Consider the following 22,876-nt stretch of genomic DNA (forward strand, 5'->3'; position numbering starts at 1 on the left):
TTGTTTTCTTCACTGGATTGTGAGCCCCTGGATGATAGTTACATGCCTTATTTATTTCTTCATATAGTGAAGTATGGAAGTGGTTCTAAAGTGCTGTACCATGTCATACTTGTGAATCAGTCATAATTAATATTACTAACATTTTAAATGATAAAACATAATAAATTTTAAGATGACTTATAATGACATTTTTGTTTTGATACAGACATGTGTATATGCATATACATTATATACATATACATTAATCATTAATTAATAATTAATGATTAATCATTAATTAATAATTAATCATTAATCAATGTGTATATATATATATTATATAATTAATTCTAGGTTATCCCCAAAACAATGTTGTCCTTGGTTGTATTCTGATATGCCTTTCTTTCTTTCTTTCTTTTGAATACTTAAATGAACAAAATCAAGAAAGCTTATCATTGGCAACCATTAACTTTCTCCCTTTCTACAGAGCTCTGATGCATGAATTAAAATAAAAAATCATCTATTTTGGCATGGGTATCCATGAAATGTCCTAGAAAAAAAGCAAACTGAATATGCTCTGATATGTATATGTAAAAGAAACTACCATATCCTGGGAGTGACAAACATGCTTTTCATATTACTAGAAAAAATAATTATAGTGTTATTAAGACAGAGTTAGATATAATAGTAGTAATAGTAGTGGTAGCAGTAGTAAAAGTAGTAGTAGTAGCATTAGCAACAGTGGTATTAATAAAAAGGAAATTTTGCTGAATGATTATTTTCTTTCCAGATATTATACTTTGGACTTTCATGTGAATTTTCATATTTGAAGCTCACAACAAAAATACCAAAGAGACACTTAATAATTCTACAGTTCAGATTTGCCATGAGAATTAATTGATGAAGCATGTAGAAAATACATTGGAAACTGAAAAGCCACAGGAATGCAAAAACAATCATTGTATAATGACAATAAATTCCATAACTACAAAATTCCATTTGAATAAGACAGATTGAATTCCTATGTGAAAACTACTTATCTAACTACCAAAAAGTAAAATCTCTCAGGAATTTTTAATGAGTTAAAATTATCTTTTTCCCACACCCAAGGTTTTTTAGATGTTAGTGCTTCAGGAAGGTCCCATGGTAAAACTGGATTAGAAGGAATTATGATTTAAAACACTTAACAGTGGAATTATGGGGCAAGATGTTTATTTAAAACTATTTCAGAAAACCTATAAATATAATCATTCAAATAGAATAGGCTGAAAATAATAAGAAGGATATAGAGATAAGATGTTATAGCAAAAAGTAAATACACAAAAATCAATAGGTCACCTGTCCACAAACAAAAATCAGTCAGCACACACAATGAGAATACAAACATAATAAAAGCAGGAGCAAAAATACGATTGCTAGGCACAACCTCATTGTATCCTTTCCAGACATTTAAGAAGAGGAAGCATTCCCTAAAGAACAATAATCTGGACTACATAATTTATTAGGTACCTCCACCAAGGGATAAGCAAGGTCTTATCAAGCAGCATACATCATACAGACCTGTGGCTTATTTCATTTAATTTTCATAATCCCTTATCATGTAAAATTACTATGCATTTTGTAACACAGGATCGCTTTCTGTTTGAAAGAGGCAATATATTTAAAATACTTTTGTTACCTGAAATGTGAAAAATACACATAAGTGATTATATTGTCACCACATTTATTTCCATACCCACCAGCCCAAATTCATTATTGACAGTGATATCCTATTCAGAAATTACTTACGCACAATTATTTTTTGAAAAGTTATTACTAGTGAAGATTAACACCCACTCTGCATCTCCCATGTTTAGTGCCTCTATCTCTCTGTTGTATCTGGAGTCCATATGGCTAGCATGGCCCAAATGTATCAACTAAAAGCAAAATTATTCCCATTTCTGACAAACCAGACTGTACACCTAATAAAAGGTGATTATTAAATGTGTTTTTATTTTACTACTCAAAGTAGTAGTAGTAATATCTTTTGTGCTACCATTAATTCTATGAAGAGGAGAAAGAAAAAGAGTAGTTATATTGCATAACTGATAACTTACCAAGCATACAATGTCTTGAGGGCTTTGGGGTGGATTATCTCTTAACCCTCTTAATAAACCTGTATCACTGTTGGGATGCCTGGCCGATTTAGTGTTTTAAGTGTCTGCCTTTGGCTCAGGTCATGAACCCAGTGTCCTGGGATCAAGTCCCGCATTGGGTTCCTTGTTCTGTGGGGAGCCTGCTTCTCCCTCTGCCTAACATTACCCCTGCTTGTGCTCTCTCTCTTTCTCTCTCTCTCTCTAACAAATAAATAAATAAAATCTTAAAAAAACCTGTATCACTGAATCTTGTACTAACTGAAAGACACAGGTTTATCATTAGGATTTATCAGACAACATGAGTAGATACTTTCGGAACTGGAAAAGCAACAGATAAATTCATAAATATTATTATCACAGTGCAAAATTCTGTACCTAAAAAAATAATTCCGACATGTTCATTTCCTATTTTCAACCTACTTAATCACCAGGATGTATGTTTTCTTTTCTGCTTCTATTTGCGATAGTTTACCACCACTATTTAGTTGTTTTCCTTTAAACCAAAATGTCTAGTTATTGATGCTTTAGTTGGTTGATGGGAAAACCTTACAGGGGCTGGAAGGAAAGCCCTTTCAATCCATTATGGGAGAGGAGAATTTTCAGAATTGAGATGTTGTTTTCAACTCACTGATTATGATGATATAGAATGAGGCTTAATTTAATATAACTCACAAAATATGAAGCTATCTTTCTCCACTTAGAAATATGTGAAATACAATGACAATCATGTGTAGTTAAAGCTGGGAGGAAAATAAAGAACATTTAAATATCAAAGAATCATAATACTGATTCTGACTAAGAGACAGCAATGGAATATACAATTTTTTTTTCTTGCATTTGCCTAGGCTGACTATGTGAGTGAACAATAGTTTTCTTTAAGAACTCGATTAGGGAAATTAATTATTTCCTTAAACTATAAATGAATTCATACGACTCATTGTGGGACCATGAAAAATGTCAATTAATCTCTAAAAATCACCACTTATTCCCTTTTCCACATACATCATCACTTTGACAAACATGATTTAATGTCTTCATTTGATATTAATCAAGTGATATCCAACTAGATTAACCTTGAAAAGGATGCACTAGTTTGAGACACATAAGATGCACTAAGAGACAATAAGATACACTAATTCAAGAGCAAATACAAAATCATAAAATCAACCTATAATGCAATTATGAAAACAATAGGTTGAAGACTAATTTAATGATAAAATGTTCAATAGAAGAGAACACATGAGATGGAGCCATCTAGAAGTATTCTAAGTTCTAAGCAAAAAGCACCATTTAATTACCCCACATTCTATATATACCCAGGTTGAAATATACAACATGTATATACCTCACCATGAATATCCATGCAGTATTCTAAGGATAAAAGCTGTTGCATAACCATGGGGCATAGTATGTTTCCTTTTAAATGAAAAGAAATTCAACACACCATCAGGATGTAACATCGAATATTGGTCTATATATGTTTCCATGCATGTGAAAAATAATATTAAAAGATAATCAGAAGCTTAAAATTAACATTTAGAGTGAAAGATCTATAGGGGAGATCACTAGCATTTCCTTATTGGTCAATAATTATGCTGAAACATTACCGCATTTTATATGGAAATCATATAAAACACCATGCACATATTTAAACAACTTGTTATAACATGTTCAATAAATCTTTTAGTGCATAAAAATTTCCCACATATTAACAGATGATCAAATAATTTACTATTATCGTGAGTAACATAGTTTGTATTAAGAGTAATAGTAATAGTAGTAACAAGGGTGATGATTATAGAAAGGATGAAAAGGATTTTAAAAGTATTAAAAGGATAAACATTTGCTAAATGCTTCCTTACCTTGCATGCAGTATGCTTAGGGACTTCATGTAGATTAATTCATTTCATCATCACAACAAATGCATGGCATGGAAACCACTGTAATGTAAGTTTGTTGTGAAGATCAAATGAGGTGACAAATTAAAATATTTTAGGAATCCAAAATGGGAAATCAGCAAGAACCATTAGGTTATGATTACATAGCTTTCTGTATCTAACAAAATAAATATAGTTATGTGTGTCTTTATTGTTTACAAACTACCTATCTGAAAAGAAGTTCTATAAGTGCTTCTTGTTAAAATTAACACCTACCTTTTCATAACTACACACACAAATGCACAAACACATGCATATACTGATATATCTACACAAAATATTTTAGCTTCTTCTATTAAGGGTTGATATGTATTTGTTGGATCATAGGGAAGGTTTTAAAATTAAGGTATGTGGCACTTAATTTTGTTAATTCAGAGCCTTGCAATGTAGGACTTTCTCTATATTTTATGTAAGACAATGAGTTATATAACGAGAATAATAGAGTTTTCACTCAAAGTTTGATTAGGATATCAAAAAAAATAAAAATATAAATTTATTCCACTCTATGTAGGATGTTTAAAAAGATAAGAATTCTATATTTGTCTAGGTTTTCATTCTTTTAAGAGTATTAGAAATATTTAATATTATACCGATATTAGATTATTACAAATGACATTTTTTTTATTAAATTTTTTATTTATTTTCAGCGTAACAGTATTCATTGTTTTTTCACCACACCCAGTGCTCCATGCAATCTGTGCCCTCCCTAATACCCACCACCTGGTTCCCCCACCCTCCCACCCCGCCCCTTCAAAACCCTCAGGTTGTTTTTCGGAGTCCATAGTCTCTCATGGTTCACCTCCCCTTCCAATTTCCCTCAATTCCCTTCTCCTCTCCATCTACCCTTGTCCTCTATATTATTTGTTATGCTCCACCAATAAGTGAAACCATATGATATTTGACTCTCTCTGCTTATTTCACTCAGCATAATCTCTTCCAGTCCTGTCCATGTTGCTACAAAAGTTGGGTATTCGTCCTTTCTGATGGAGGCATAATACTCCATAGTGTATATGGACCACATCTTCCTTATCCATTCATCCGTTGAAGGGCATCTTGGTTCTTTCCACAGTTTGGCGACCGTGGCCATTGCTGCTATAAACATTGGGGTACAGATGGCCCTTCTTTTCACTACATCTGTATCTTTGGGGTAAATACCCAGCAGTGCAATTGCAGGGTCATAGGGAAGATCTATTTTTAATTTCCTGAGGAATCTCCACACTGTTCTCCAAAGTGGCTGCACCAGTTTGCATTCCCACCAACAGTGTAAGAGGGTTCCCCTTTCTCCACATCCTCTCCAACACACGTTGTTTCCTGTCTTGCTAATTTTGGCCATTCTAACTGGTGTAAGGTGGTATCTCAATGTGGTTTTGATTTGAATCTCCCTGATGGCTAGTGATGATGAACATTTTTTCATGTGTCTGGTAGCCATACAAATGACATTTTTTTAAAGATTTTATTTATTTATTTGACACACAGAGAGAGATCACAAGTAGGCAGAGAGGCAGGCAGAGAGAGAGGGGGAAGCAGGCTCCCCACTGAGCAGAGAGCCCAACGCGGGACTCGATCCCAGGACCCCAAGATCACGACCTGAGCCGAAGGCAGAGGCTTAACCCACTGAGCCACCCAGGTGCCCCTACAAATGACATTTATTTAATGATTGGTTAGGCTGGAGACTTTGGTAACCAATTGCGTATTATTTCATTGAATCCTCACAAATCCCCCAAAATGTAAAATTTTTGTTTTAACTCATAATCTTCTTTTGAGGACTGAATGAGGTAAAATATATAGTATATTCCTGACATTATATTTATTTCTGCACCAATTAAATCAAACTTATTAACGTAATTGTGATTTCCTTTTCAAAAATTCCTAACATATACACTCAGTGCTCTTTTCTTTTTTTTTAATATTTTATTTATTTATTTGACACAGAGAGAGAAACAGCAAGAGAGGGAACACAAGCAGGGGGAGTGGGAGAGGGAGAAGCAGGCTTCCCGCTGAGCAGGGAGCCTGATGTGGGGCTCGATCCCAGGACCCTGGGACCATGACCCGAGCCAAAGCCAGATGCTGAACAACTGAGCCACCCAGGAGCCCCTCAATGCTCTTTTCAATTACTGGAAAGAAATATTACTATTTCCTAGCCCAAGCTTTATTAAGCTTCCTTAATAAAGCCAACCATTGTCTATTGCCAATGGTTGACTAGAATTCAGGTGGCTGTCAATGTCCAATCGTATTTCCTGGTGGCAAAGTTGCTCCGGTCACTGCAACTGACGGTTGCCTACTTGGGTGTCTTAATCAGCTTGGGCTGCCATAACAAATATCATAGACTGGGTGGCTTAAAAAACAGAAATTTATTTCTCACAGTTTTGTAGTCTGGGAAGTCTAAAATCATGTAGGTTTCATTCTGAGGTCTCCTCTTCGCTTGCAAATGACTGCCATCTCACTGTGTGCTCACATGACCTCTTTTGTATGTGGAGAGATGGAATGGAAGAAAGAGCAAGCTCTCTGGTCTGGTCTCTCTTCTTGTAAGGGCACTAATCCCATCAGACTAGACGCCTGTCCTCATGAGCTCATCTAACTATAACTCCCAAAGCTCCATCTTCAAATACCATTACATTGGGGGTTACTGTTTTAACATATGAATTTTCAGAGGACAAAAGCATAACACGGGACAATAAGTAGGTAGGCTCCGTATGAAGTCTTTACATAATGACAGCCTCCTAGATTAACCACTAAAAGAAGCTTGATGAGGAGCATTAGCAATAACAAGCACCAAAGTATATAACGGGCCAAGAATACATTCTTTTAAAATGATGAAGAGCACAATGGAACAAAAAGAATAGGTAGATTTATATTTCACATTTAAAAATCAAGATTCCTGAGAGGAGTCATGATGGCGGAGAACTAGCAGGCTGAGACTACATCAGGTAGCAAGAGATCAGCTAGATAGCTTATCAAACCATGGCAAACACCTACAAAACCAACAGGAGATTGAAGAGAAGAAGAACAGCAATTCTAGAAACAGAAAATCGACTACTTTCTGAAAGGTAGGACTGGCAGAGAAGTGAATCCAAAGCGACGGGAAGATAGACCGCGGCGGGAGGAGCCGGCTCCCAGCAAGCGGCAGAGCAACAGAGCACAAAATCAGGACTTTTAAAAGTCTGCTCCACTGAGGGACATTGCTCCAGAGGCTAAAGCGGGGTGAATCCCACGTGGGGCCAGTGTGGCCCTAGGTCCCGCAGGGTCACAGAAGGATCGGGGATGCCTGAGTGTTGCAGAGCTAGCAGGTATTAGACAGGGGAAGCTGACTACAGAGACAGAACCGAGGATTGAGCTCTCAGCTCGGGGTTACCTTGAACCGGTCGCAGGCTGGGTGAGCTTGGAGCACGGTCAGAGGCGAAGGAGAAGGGAGTGATTGGGCTCTCTTCTCTGAGGGCGCACTGAGGAGTGGGGCCCCGAGCTCTCGGCTCCTCCTGGCTGGAGATTCGGAGGCTGCCATTTTCATTCTCGTCCTCTGGAAATCTACAGAAAGCGTTCAGGGACAAAAGCTCCTGAAAGCGAACTGGAGCAGATTACTTAGCCCGGCCCCTGGTAAGGGCGGTGCAATTCCTCCTGGGGCAAAGACACTTGAAAATCACTACAACAGGCCCCTCCCCCAGAAGATCCATAAGAAATCCAGCCAAGACCTAGTTCACCTACCAAGGACAGCAGCAGAATTCCAGAGGAAAAGAAAGCAAAGCACGGAACTCATGGCTTTCTCCCCATGATTCTTTTTTCTTGTGGTTAACTTAATTTTTTTTAATTTTATTTTTTTTCTGCTAAATTTTTTTAACTTTTACCCTTTTCTTTTTTAACGTTTTTTAACTAGTTTATCTAATATATATATTTTTTTCTTTTTTATATTTTTTCTTTATTTGTTTTCTTTTTTTAATTTTTTTTCTGAACTTCTTTTTATCCCCTTTCTAACCCCACGATTTGGGATCTCTTCTGATTTGGTTAAAGTGTATTTTCCTGGGGTCTTTGCCACCCTTTCAGTATTTTCTTTGCTCCTTCATGTACTCTTATCTGGACAAAATTGACAAGGTGGAAAAACTCACCACAAAAAAAAGAACAAGAGGCAGTACTGAAGGCTGGGGACCTAATCAATACAGACATTGGTAATATGTCAGATCTAGAGTTCAGAATGACGATTCGCAAGGTTCTAGCCGGGCTTGAAAAAGGCATGGAAGATATTAGAGAAAACCTCTCTGGAGAGATAAAAGCCCTTTCTGGAGAAATAAAAGAACTAAAATCTAACCAAGTTGAAATTTAAAAAGCTATTAATGAGGTGCAATCAAAAATGGAGGCTCTTACTGCTAGGATAAATGAGGCAGAAGAAAGAATTAGTAATATAGAAGACCAAATGACAGAGAGTAAAGAAGCTGAGCAAAAAAGGAACAAACAGCTACTGGAACACGAGGGGAGAATTCGAGAGATAAGCGACACCATAAGATGAAACAACATGAGAATAATTGGGATCCCAGAAGAAGAAGAAAGAGAGATGGGAGCAGAAAGTATATTGGAGAGAATTATTGGAGAGAATTTCCCTAATATGGCAAAGGGAACAAGCATCAAAATCCAGTAGGTGCAGAGAACCTCCCTCAAAATCAACAAGAATAGGTCCACACCCTGTCACCTAATAGTAAAATTTACAAGTCTTAGCGACAAAGAGAAAATCCTGGAAGCAGCCTGGGAAAAGAAGTCTGTAACATACAAGGGTAAAAACATTAGATTGGCAGCGGACTTATCCACAGAGACCTGGCAGGCCAGAAAGAACTGGCGTGATATATTCAGAGCAATAAATGAGAAAAACATGCAGCCAAGACTACTATATCCGGCTAGGCTATCATTGAAAATAGAAGGAGAGATAAAAAGCTTCCAGGACAAACAAAAGCTGAAAGAATTTTCAAACACCAAACCAGCTCTACAGGAAATACTGAAAGGGGTCCTCTAAGCAAAGAGATACCCTAAAAGTAGTAGATCAGAAAGAAACAGAGACAATATACAGTAACAGTCACCTTACAGGCAATACAATGGCACTAAATTCATATCTCTCAATAGTTACCCTGAATGTTAATGGGCTAAATGCCCCAATCAAAAGACACAGGATATCAGAATGGATAAAAAAACAAAACCCATTAATATGCTGCCTACAAGAAACTCATTTTAGACCCGAAGACACCTCCAGATTTAAAGTAGGGGGGTGGAAAGCAACTTACCATGCTAATGGACATCAGAAGAAAGCTGGGGTGGCAATCCTTATATCAGATCAATTAGATTTTAAGCCAAAGACTAAAATAAGAGATGAGGAAGGACACTCTATCATACTCAAAGGGTCTGTCCAACAAGAAGATGTAACAATTTTAAATATCTATGCCCCTAACATGGGAGCAGCCAACTATATAAACCAATTAATAACAAAATCAAAGAAATACATCGACAGTAATACAATAATAGTAGGGGACTTTAACACTCCCCTCACTGAAATGGACAGATCATCCAAGCAAAAGATCAACAAGGAAATAAAGGCCTTAAATGACACACTGGACCAGATGGACATCACAGATATATTCAGAACATTTCATCCCAAAGCAACATAATACACATTCTTCTCTAGTGCACATGGAACATTCTCCAGAATAGATCACATCCTGGGTCATAAATCGGGTCTCAACCAGTATCAAAAGATTGGGATCATTCCCTGCATATTTTCAGACCACAATGCTCTGAAGCTTGAACTCAATCACAAGAGGAAATTTGGAAAGAACACAAATACATGGAAATTAAACAGCATCCTTCTAAAGAATGAATGGGTCAACCAGGAAATTAAAGAAGAATTGAAGAAATTCATGGAAACAAATGATAATGAAAACACAATGGTTCAAAACCTGTGGGACACAATGAAGGCAGTCCTGAGAGGAAAATACATAGCGGTACAAGCCTTTCTCAAGAAACAAGAAAGGTCTCAAATACACAACCTAACCCTACACCTAAAGGAGCTGGAGAAAGAACAAGAAAGAAAGCCTAAACCCAGCAGGAGAAGAGAAATAATAAAGACCAGAGCAGAAATCAATGAAATAGAAACCAAAAAAACAATAGAACAAATCAATGAAACTAGGAGCTGGTTCTTTGAAAGAATTAATAAGATTGATAAACCCCTGGCCAGACTTATCAAAAAGAAAAGAGAAAGGACCCAAATAAATAAAATCATGAATGAAAGAGGAGAGATCACATCAAAGAAATACACACAATTATAAGAACATACTATGAGCAACTCTACGCCAAAGAATTTGACAATCTGGAAGAAATGGATCCATTCCTAGAGACATATAAACTACCACAACTGAACCAGGAAGAAATAGAAAGCCTGAACAGACCCATAACCAGAAAGGAGATTGAAACAATCATCAAAAATCTCCGAACAAACAAAAGCCCAGGGCCAGAGGGCTTCCCAGGGGAATTCTACCAAACATTTAAAGAAGAACTAATTCCTATGCTCCTGAAACTGTTCCAAAAAATAGAAATGGAAAGAAAACTTCCAAACTCATTTTATGAGGCCAGCATCACCTTGATCCCAAAACCAGACAAGGATCCCATCAAAAAAGAGAATTACAGACCAATATCCTTAATGAACACAAATGCGAAAATTCTCACCAAAATACTAGCCAATAGGATCCAACAGTACATTAAAAGGATTATTCACCACGACCAAGTGGGATTTTTTCCAGGGCTGCAAGGTTGGTTCAACATCCACAAATCAATCAATGTGATACAACACATTAATAAAAAAAGAACAAGAACCATATGATACTCTCAATAGATGCTGAAAAAGCATTTGACAAAGTACAGCATCCTTCCTGATCAAAACTCTTCAAAGTGTAGGGATAGAGGACACATACCTCAGTATTATCAAAGCCATCTATGAAAAACCCACTGCAAATATCATTCTCAATGGAGAAAAACTGAAAGCTTTTCCGCTAAGGTCAGGAACATGGCAGAGATGTCCATGATCACCACTGCTATTCAACATAGTACTAGAAGTCCTAGCCTCAGCAATCAGACAACAAAAAGAAATTAAAGGCATCCAAATCAGCAAAGAAGAAGTCAAACTATCACTCTTTGCAGATGATATGATACTGTATGTGGAAAACCCAAAAGACTCCACTCCAAAACTGCTAGAACTTGTACAGGAATTTAGTAAAATGTCGGGGTATAAAATCAATGCACAGAAATCAGTTGCACTTCTCTACACCAACAACAAGACAGAGGAAAGAGAAATTAAGGAGTCAATCCCATTTACAATTGCACCCAAAACTATAAGATACCTAGGAACAAACCTAACCAAAGAGGCTAAGAATCTATACTCAGAAAACTATAAAGTACTCCTGAAAGAAATGGAGGAAGACACAAAAAAATGGAAAAATGTTCCATGCTCATGGATTGGAAGAACAAATATTGTGAAAATGTCTATGCTACCTAAAGTGATCTAAATATTTAATGCAATCCCTATCAAAATCCCACCCATTTTTTCAAAGAAATGGAACAAATAATCCTAAAATTTATATGGAACCAGAAAAGACTTCGAATAGCCAAAGGAATATTGAAAAAGAAAGCCAAAGTTGGTGGCATCACAATTCCAGACTTCAAGCTCTATTACAAAGCTGTCATCATCAAGACAGCATGGTACTGGCACAAAAACAGACACATAGATCCATGGAACAGAATAGAGAGCCCAGGGACGCCTGGGTGGCTCAGTTGGTTAAGCGGCGGCCTTCGGCTCAGGTCATGATCCCAGCGTCCTGGGATCGAGTCCCACATTGGGCTCCTTGCTCAGCAGGGAGCCTGCTTCTCCCTCTGCCTCTGCCTGCCTCTCTGTCTGCCTGTGGTCACTCTCTCTGACAAATAAATAAATAAAATCTTAAAAAAAAAAAAGAATAGAGAGCCCAGAAATAGATCCTCAACTCTATGGTCAACTAATCTTCAACAAAGCAGGAAAGAATGCCCAATGGAAAAAAGACAGCCTCTTCAATAAATGGTGTTGGGAAAATTGGACGACCACATGCAGAAAAATGAAACTGGACCATTTCCTTACACCACACACAAAAATAGACTCAAAATGGATGAAGGACCTCAATGTGTGAAAGGAATCCATCAAAATCCTTGAGGAGAACACAGGCAGCAACCTCTTCGACCTCAGCCACAGCAACGTCTTCCTAGGAACATCGCCAAAGACAAGGGAAGCAAGGGCAAAAATGAACTATTGGGATTTCATCAAGATCAAAAGCTTTTGCACAGCAAAGGAAACAGTTAACAAAACCAAAAGACAACTGACAGAATGGGAGAAGATATTTGCAAACGACATATCAGATAGAGGGCTAGTATCCAAAATCTATAAAGAACTTAGCAAACTCAACACCCAAAGAACAAATAATCCAATCAAGAAATGGGCAGAAGACATGAACAGACATTTCTGCAAAGAAGACATCCAGATGGCCAACAGACACATGAAAAAGTGCTCCACATCACTCGGCATCAGGGAAATACAAATCAAAACCACAATGAGATATCACCTCACACCAGTCAGAATGGCTAAAATTAACAAGTCAGGAAATGACAGATGCTGGTGAGGATGCGGAGAAAGGGGAACCCTCCTACACTGTTGGTGGGAATGCAAGCTGGTGCAACCACTCTGGAAAACAGCATGGAGGTTCCTCAAAAAGTTGAAAATAGAGCTACCCTATGACCCAGCAATTGCACTACTGGGTATTTACCCTAAAGATACAAACGTAGTGATCTGAAGGGTCACGTGCACCCAAATGTTTATAGCAGCAATGTCTACAATAGCCAAACTATGGAAAGAACCTAGATGTCCATCAACAGATGAATGGATAAAGAAGATGTGATATATATACACAATGGAATACTATGCAGCCATCAAAAGAAATGAAATCTTGCCATTTGCGATGTCATGGATGGAACTAGAGGGTATCATGCTTAGTGAAATAAGTCAGTCGGAGAAAGACAACTATCATATGATCTCCCTTATATGAGGAAGTGGAGATGCAACATGGGGGGTTAGGGGGGTAGGAAAAGAATAAATGAAACAAGATGGGATCGGGAGGGAGACAAACCAAAAGTGACTCTTAATCTCACAAAACAGAGGGTTGCTGGGGGGAGGGGAATCGGGAGAGGAGGGTGGGGTTATGGACATTGGGGAGGGTATGTGCTATGATGAGTGCTGTGAAGTGTGTAAACCTAGCGATTCAGAGACCTGTACCCCTGGGAATAAAAATACATTATATGTTTATAAAAAAAATTAAATTTTTTTTTAAAAAAATCAAGATTCCTTTTGGCAACAATTAACTCTTCCCACAAGTCATTGTTTGTGGTTTCCAGAAGTTTATTTTAAAATTAACTGCCTAGGGACCCCTGGGTGGCTCAGCTGGCTAAGTATCTGCTTTCAGCTTAGGTCATAATCCCAAAGTCACGGGATCAAGTCCCACATTTGGCTCCTTGCTCAGCACAAAGCCTGCTTCTCCCTCTGCCTGCTGCTTCCCCTGCTTGTGCGCTCGCTCTCTCTCTCTCTCTCTGACAAATAAAATAAAATCTTAAAAAAAATTAAATTAACTACCTATATCTATATATTTACTCATCTATCTAGTGATATATTCATCTCAGCATGGATCATGTTTGAGCTTGGTAAAATCCTTAAAGTGTCCCCTGGTGGAACCATTCCCTCTTGAGAAGCAAAACCTCTAAACTAGCAGAACCTGAACATGTAGAAACAAGAAACACAAATTTTGTAAATGGGTCATTGTGGTGGTTCCAATACATATGTATTCTAACTATTAGGAATATAGTACCACATGGGGCACCCTGGCTGGCTCAGTCAAAAGAGCATGCAACTCTTGATCTCAGGGTCATGAGTTCAAGCCCCATGTTGGGTTTAGAGATTACCAAAATAAAGTAAAAACAAACACTAAAAAAAGGAATACAGTACCACCTGTCAGTTGTTGATATATGAGTACATATTCCTCATTCTGAAGGACAATATTCCAACACTGCAAAGTGTCGTTCTCTGTCTGGTGTCTTAGCTAAGACTTTAACAGGCCATTCAATCAATGTATTGAGCCAGCTGTTGCTGAATTATATGTTATATTATCAGACCAGTTGTCATGTGTCTGTTGCCGCACCTTCTTCACCATAGAATGGGTCCCTTGAATCAGATATTTTGTAAGCTTCAAATTGTGATACCAGCAGAAATACAAGCTAAACCCATATCTAGAGAAAGTGTCAATTCTTTTAAGGACAAATCACACCAAATCTGCCTCTATGGCAGAATAGTCTGAAGTAATTAACTGACCACAGAGATATTGGCTATTCTCAGTGAGTACTCCATGGTTTTGAACCCATGTATTGCCTGCTTCCTTACCATAAAGTCTATTCTACTCATACACCCATTGTGCAAACACGGGGTGGACAAAGGACAGAGGCTGGCTGATATGCACAGAATAAGTCAGAGATAAGGTTGAGCAAATGTAATTTGGAGATCCAAATGTGCCTGCTGCCCTTGGACCCAAAGGTGGTCTCTGCTAAATGGGGTTGCCATTCTTTTATCCATGACCTTGCCAGAGGCAACAACAGCAGGAAGATGTCCTCCATGTCACTTCTAACTTACAAATAATCCAACAAGTCTGTCTAATTGGTAGAACCTAATTCGCTATCAGAGTTCTAACTGCAATTAGGAGGGTAGAATGGAGTTTCAGTTAATCAATCCACAATATTTACTATATTTATTAGAAATTAATCAGTTAAGCGTCTGCCTTTGGCTTAGGTCACAATCCCGGAGTTCCAGGATCAAATCCTGCATCAGACTCCCTGCTCAGCAGGGAGTCTGCTTCTCCCTCTCCCTCTACTCTTCCCCTGCCGGTGCTCTCACTCTCTCTCTCACTCTCTTTATCAAATAAATAAAATCTTATAAAAGAAATTAATGTGCTTTTACTCAAAAATGCAATTAGTCTATTATTCTTAGTTAACTTCACCAGGTTTGTGTTAAGGTTTTGCTAGCTCCATAAAGTTAAGTTAATATCTATGCTTGTTTTTGTGTGCCTGGATTAGTTTCTATAGCATAAGAGATACCTACTCTTTGAGGATGTTTAGGAGATATTTAACAATCTTTCTAATTTCTTTTTACACTTAATATTTTTATAATAATAATTGTTTCATATATGTGAAAGGAATAAGATAGGCCATGCCAAGGAACAAACAAACCAAACAACTCAGTATAATCAAATGGCTGCATAGGGCAGTTCTCCAAATGGTAACTCTTATGTTGCTTTGAGATGTGGCCCTGCTATCTCAACCTAAGACTGCCTCTTTTACCATAAAACAGGGGGAAATTACACAAAAGCAATTAAATGTTTCTGTCATTTGTCCTCACAATCCATTGGCCAGCATTAGTCATATGGCTTTATTTACATCCAAAGGAATGGTAAATGTGATATTCTATATGACCAAGAGGTAGAAGAGAAGTTGATATTGGTGAACACTAATAATCTCCATCATAGTCCACCAAATATTTGCTTCATTCTTCTTTCCACAGGGAAACTATACTTACCTCCTCTCCAAGGAAGACTGTTAAGAAGGCCAAGAAGTCCTTCAATCTGCCATCTACAAGCTGGAAAACCAGGAAAATCAGTGGTATAATCCAGTCTTTGCCTGAAAGCCTAGAAACTTGGGGGTGATAGTATTAAATCCCAGTCTGAATCTGAGAGCCCAAGAACCAGAGTATTGATATACAAGGGCAGGAGAAAAATGAATGTCTCAGCCTAAGCAGAAGGAACAAATTGCTTTTCCTTCACCTTTTTGCTCTGTTAAGGCCTTCAATAGATTGATGGATGCCCACCCACAGTGGTGAGAGCAACCCTTTACTTTACTCACTCTACTGATTCAAATGTTGATCTCTTCTGGAGACATCCTCACAGACACACCCAGAAACAAGGTTTTACCAGCTATCTTGTCATCCCTTAGCCCAGTCCAGCTGACACATAAAGTGAGCCATCACACCAATCAAAACCAGCAGCAATCACTGAACACTATTATCACTCCTATGAACAGTACTAACATTTTTTTCTAGGCTTTTCCTCTATATTTCCCTACTAGCATTGTTATCCAAACTCTTCCCTTATATTTACAAATTCCCTAATCATCTGTGCTAAGTCTATCATAAGTTACAATTTCACCAAAATTTTGCCACTGAAAACTCCTACCATGAAACCACTTAGCCGATGTCACACTTCAGGTTTCTGTTAAGTCAATACTACATTTCAATACCAGTTTTTGTATTAATCAGGTAGGTTAAGCTAGGCTCTGGTAGGAAACACTCCTATAATCTCAGTAGCTTAACACATCAAAAGCATGCTTTTGACTCACACAAATTACATTGCGGATCCAAGCAATTCTCCAGATTATCTTCCTTCTATATGGTGACTGAGTAAACAAGTTACTTTAAACTTGAAGCTCTAGCATCTCAACACAATGCCTCCTCAGTTGCTGCAGCTAGAGAAGAGAGGTGGCAAGAGAATTTCACATTAGCAGTTAAATATTTCTCTTTTTTTTTAAGTTTTTACTTTAATTATAGTTAGTTAACCTACAGTGTTATATTAGTTTCAGGTGTACAATATAGTGATTCAGTAGTTCTATACATCACTCTGTGCTCATCACAGTGCCCTCCTTAATCCCAATCACCTATTTAACCCATCTTTCCATCCTCCTCCTCTCTGGTAACCATCAATCATCAGACTGCTCTCTATAGTTAAGAGTTTGTTTCTTGATTGCTCTATCTCTTTCCTCTTGCTTATTTGTTTTTTCTTGAATTCCACATATGAGTGAAATCATATGTATTTGTCTTTCTCTGACTGAGTTATTTTGCTTAGTATTATACTCTCTAGCTCCATCTATGTCATTGCAAATGGCAAGATTTCATTCCTTTTTATGGCTGAATAATATTCCACATATATATATGTGGATATATAATATTCCTTATATATAATATTCCATCTATATAATATTCCGTGTGTGTGTGTGTGTTTATCCTCTTCTTTATTCATTCATCAATCAGTGGACACTTGGTCAGCTTCCATAATTTGGCTAATGTAGACAGCACTGCTATAAATATAGAGCTGCATGTATCACTTTGAATTAGTGTTTTTGTATTCGTTGAGTAAATACCCAGTAGTGTGATTGTTGGATCATAGGGCAGTTCTATTTTTAAATTTCTGAGGAAGTTCCATACTGTTTTGACAGTGGTTGCAACAGTTTGCATTCCCACCAACGGTGCAGGAGGGTTCCTTATTCCCCCACATCCTCACTTCTTTCATGTTTTATTGATTTTAGCCATTCTGACAGGTGTGAAGTGATATCTCATTGTAGTTTTAATTTGCATTTCCCTGATAGTAAGTGATGATGAGCACCTTAGCAATTAAATATTTCAACCTGAAAACAAAAAATTATAATGTCTATTCATAGCCTATTGTCCAGAACTAGTTAGATGGCCCTAATTACAAGAGGGCTAGGAAAAATACCCTTCCAATATGCATAAAATAGAAGAAGAATCAGGCACTGTTGAACTTCAGTAATGTATATCTCAAATAGTATTAGAAATATTATAGCTTAGGGGCGCCTGGGTGGCTCAGTGGGTTAAGCCTCTGCCTTCGGCTCAGGTCATGATCTCAGGGTCCTGGGATCAAGTCCCGCATCAGGCTTTCTGCTCAGCGGAGAGCCTGCTTCCTCCTCTCTCTCTCTCTGCCTGCCTCTCTGCCTACTTGTGATCTCTCTCTGTCAAATAAATAAATAAAATCTTTAAAAAAAAAAAAAAAAAAAAAAAAAAAAAAAAAAGAAATATTATAGCTTATAGGTAAAGAGTACAACTGGAGTTCAAAACCCCTAAATTCAAGCCCTAAGATTTGATATTTGCTACCTGACAAATGGCTTAAACCCTAAGACTTGGTTTTAAGTACAGATAATAATAGCTATCTAGTTGGATAATTGTTTATTTTAAATGCTATTATGCTTATACATTGTTTATCACAGCTCCTGGCACACAGGAAACATTCAACTTGTTGTTCTATATAGTACATGGTGCATAAAGACACTAAGATCACTAAGCTGTGAGCATGACCAGTAAAATCTGCTGCAGATAATCTCAGGGACATCATGCCAGTACCACTTGTAATATACACTTTATGACAGTTCTCAGTCATTTACCAGTCTTCAACAGACTGGGAAAATACTGACACTGTTACACTCCCCATAATAAATTAGAGAGAAGACCATGATGATAGCAATGTATTGATGAGAAGAAAATTAATGTGACAGAGGCTATTTCATTTTGCTAAAATATCAAATTTTGTAGAACAATGGTCATTTACTATAATCAGGAGCTACTCCAAAATTACATGGTGAAATAGAAATTTGAAAAGGAAACACATAGCAAAAGCAAGTAAATGACCCTGAAGAGCCTCTCAAAAGAGGTGTTTGTAATATCATTTTTATCTAACTTCAGCAAATGCTATTATAACACCTCCTAAGTAATTTTATCCAACCTTTATCTGTCATCAATGGGGATTTTTAAATAAATAAAATTTCATAATTCATATTACTGGAATGATGTTTTGACCCTTCTAAGGAAATAAGTATATATTACAAATAGAGATTTTTCTGTGAAATGACTCATAAGTTAAACATATTTTGTATGTTCATGGCATTAAATACTCAGGTTTTATGTAGTATGTTATTTTTTCTACTTTTAGATACTAAATTTACTGTAAGTTGTAAGCTTATAATGATATATTCATATCAGACAAAATGTTTTCAAATTTGTATGTTTTTTCAATCTGTGATCAAATATTCTTCAATAATTATAAAATTAACATGTGTTCACTGAAAACAATGGAATAAAATAGTATAATGATCTGATTAAAATACTACATTATATATATAATTATATTAAATATAATTACCACACACACACACACACACACACCTTTCCTTCCTCACCTCCAAACTCCAGTGTATTGTTCTATTCTTTTCTCAATATTCTGTGTCTGTGTATGTATTTTACTTGGTATATCATGAATATCTCTCTAAGTCATTAATATAGATATAACTTAATCTTTCTCTGGTTGCTGAAGAAAATGCTCTATTGTGAATATATAACAATTTGTTCAGGCTTCCACTCACTGGTGAATATTAGTTTCCAATATTTTGCCATTATAGGTAATTCTTCAATAAGCATTCTTATATGATCCAGCAATTCCAGTTTTGGGTATTTATCTGAAGAAAACTGAAATATTAATTTGAAAAGATAAATTCAATCCTATGTTCATTGCAACATTGCTTACAATAGCCAAAATATAGATGCAACCTAAGTGTCCATTTGGTAGAGGAATGGCTAAAGAAGATGTGGTATGTATCTACAATGGAGTATGGCTCAGTCATTAAAAAAAAAAAAATGATGTCTTACCATTTGCAACAACATGGATGGACCTAGAAGGTATTATGCTAATTTAAATAAGTGAGAGAAAGACACATACCTTATGATTTCACTTATCTGTGTAATCTAAAAGACAAATGAACCAACAAAACAAAACAAAACAGAATCAGACTCATAGGTACACAGAACAATCTGATGGTTGCCAAACAGGAGGTGGTAGGGGTTGGGCAAAATAGAGGAAGGGGATTAAAAGGTATAAATTTCCAGCTACAAATCAAATAAGACATGGGGATGTAATGTACAGCCGAAAGAATATAGTTAATTATACTGTGACAACTTTGTATGGTGACAGATGGTAGCTATATTTATTGTGGTAATCACTTTGTAATGTATAGAGATGTTGAATCACTATGTTGAACATCTGAAACTAACATAATATTGTATATCAACTACACTTCAATAAAAATATAAGCATTCTTATGCTTATATCCTATATCAATAAAAAATATGCATCTCACAGTGACGGAGAGAAAAGAGTTACATTTCTCTTGTACTGAATCTGAAGTGAAAAGTATCTGGGATAATATATACCAAAACCATTTATAGATAATATCTTGGAAAGAGGCCTAAGAGTGGGGTCAGAGGACAATTAAATATTATTTTACAGATTTTCCCTGCTATTTGCTTATCTAAAACATATACTACCTTTATACTCAAAAAAGTAAATAAAATTAAGAATTTGAAGATATACAGAAATTATTCCTTCTGCAACCTATTAAAGTAATGATATGGGCAATATCAACATGGAAGGATGCTAAATATGCTGTGGAGGATTTTTTAAAAATTATTTTCAAATAGTTTATTAAAAATATATGAGCAAGAGTCCAGAGTCTCTCATGGTTTGTCTCCCAGGAAACAAACTGAGGGTTGCAGAAGGGAAGAGGGTGGAGGAATGGTGTAACTGGGTGATGGACATTATGGAGAGCATGTGATCTGATGAGCACTGGGTGTTACATGCAACTAATGAATCATTGAACACTGCATCAAAAACTAATCATACACCATATGTTGGCTCACTGAAAATAAATAAATAAATAAATATCCTCAACTGAAAAAAAAAAACAAACTAATGATGTGCTACTATATATTGGCTAACTGAACATAATTTTAAAAAAATATGTGAACAGTATATTAGTTCCTAGGCCTGTCATAACAAAATACCACAAAGCAGGTGGCTTGAAACATGAGAAATTTATTCACTGTTATGAAGGCTGGAAGTCCAAAATCAAGGTATTAGCAGGTCCATGCTCTCTCTGAAGACTGTACGGGTGAAATTCTTCCTTGCCTCTTCTAGCATCTGGTAGTTACTGGCAACTATCGGATTCCTTTGCTTGTAAATGCATCATTCCAGTCTCTGCCTCTGTCTTCACATGGCCTTCTCCCCCTTGGTGTCTGTGTCTTCCCATGGCCATTCTCTCTGTCTCTGTATCTCTTTTCTTCTCTCCTTATAAGGACACCAGTCATATTCAATTAGTATTCAATACTGAATCCTAATTCAGTATGATCTCATCTAAACTTGATTATATCTGCAAAGGCCTAATTTCCACATAAAGTCACATTCACAGGTAACGGGGGTTAGGACTTCGACATGTCTTTTGCAGGGATACAATTCAAGCCACAGCAATAGAATAATACTGTGGAAGTTTATAGACCTAAATATAAATACCAGATGTTTCTGGATGATAAGATACAGATTACATATATTTCATTCTTTAAAATTTTCAGCATCTGTTAACATTTTTCAATGAACATTTATAAAAACTAACCTTTATAAAGCTAAAATGGCCTATTACCTTTTGTTACACACACACACACACACACACACACACACACAATCACTCACACACACACGGTCTTATCCTTAGGTGAGGATGGAATTTTCCATGGGGCTAGTTTGGTTAGTACAGTGCTGCATATGTACTTGATATCAAGAGTTGTCTGACTGCTTGGAGTGTGTTTCTCTTAACAGTTCCTTCTTCAGATCACAGTATTATAATCAGAGTAAAAGGAACTGAAAATGTTATATCCCATTTTGTTAGACACACCACATCTCTTCACACATGAACACATATACAACCTTGTCTTAGAATGGAATTTTCCATGGCTGAGCAGTGCAGCCTGTACATCTTTCATCTATAGTTGCGTGACTGTCCTGGGAGTGTCTTCCTTGTCATCTACCTATGTAGATGTTAAGCTCTGGTCAGCAACTGCTACTTATCAGTATTTCTATGCTTTCTAAGAAGAGAGGAGAGATCATGGAGGGGAAGAGGAAAAGAAAAAGAGAGAATGAGGAAGAGAGAGGGAAGATATTAAATTTTATTTTTCTTACTGGTTATGATACTGTATGAATTATTTACCTATATACATATACACATACATATAAAGGAATACTAAAGTTGCCTGATATAATGATTGAAATGAAGTTCCTTAAAGTGATATGGAGTGATATTAAATTATATGAAAGAAGCAAATTCAAAAATAGCATGGTTAAATTATTCCTTTTTTGGAAAAAATGATGCTAAAAACTGACCTCATCATGTTGCACACCCTTCTCTCTGTTTTTTTCACTTATGGTAGAGAAACTGTCCCTAAATCCAAGAAGACTGCATTATAGACATAGTGCTTCAGTTGAATGTTGGTTCAGAGTCTGATTTTTTTTTGCCAATTAGCAAGGCAAGCTGCACTTATGACTTCAACACATTCATAATTTCTACTTTTCAAACAGATTTGGAGGGAGAGTGAGAATTAGTGACTTGAAATATAGCTCATAACACAATTCGTAGCATGCTTAGGGTTACCTTCAGAGTCTATGACAGGACTGAGTAATGAGTGATATAGGAAGAGCAGGCTCACCTGCTGTAAATACAGATAGACAGGGGTTCTGATCTGGGCTTTCCCACTTCCCAGCAATGTGACCCGGGACAAGAGCCGAACAGTGTTCAGTTCCTTACTCCATTGCAACATTGTGCTAGGTCTTTCTTTTTCTAATTTGCATGTCCAAATAGATGAAAAATGAAATCTATTATTTATATTTGGATTTAGTTAATTGTTAATGAGGTTGGGGAGGGGTTTTTTGGACAGGGGAGGGCTGTTTGGTTTTTACATAACCATTGGTCATTTTTATTTTGTTTGTGGGAATGTCACTTCCACTCAAATTTCATTGGCCAAAATCAGTTTATGGCAATGCCTAAATCCAAGGATGTTGAGAACAATCCAGCCACACACCTAGAGTA

The sequence above is a fragment of the Martes martes genome (genome assembly GCF_963455335.1).
Source record: "Martes martes genome assembly, chromosome: X".
Lineage (NCBI taxonomy): Eukaryota > Metazoa > Chordata > Mammalia > Carnivora > Mustelidae > Martes > Martes martes.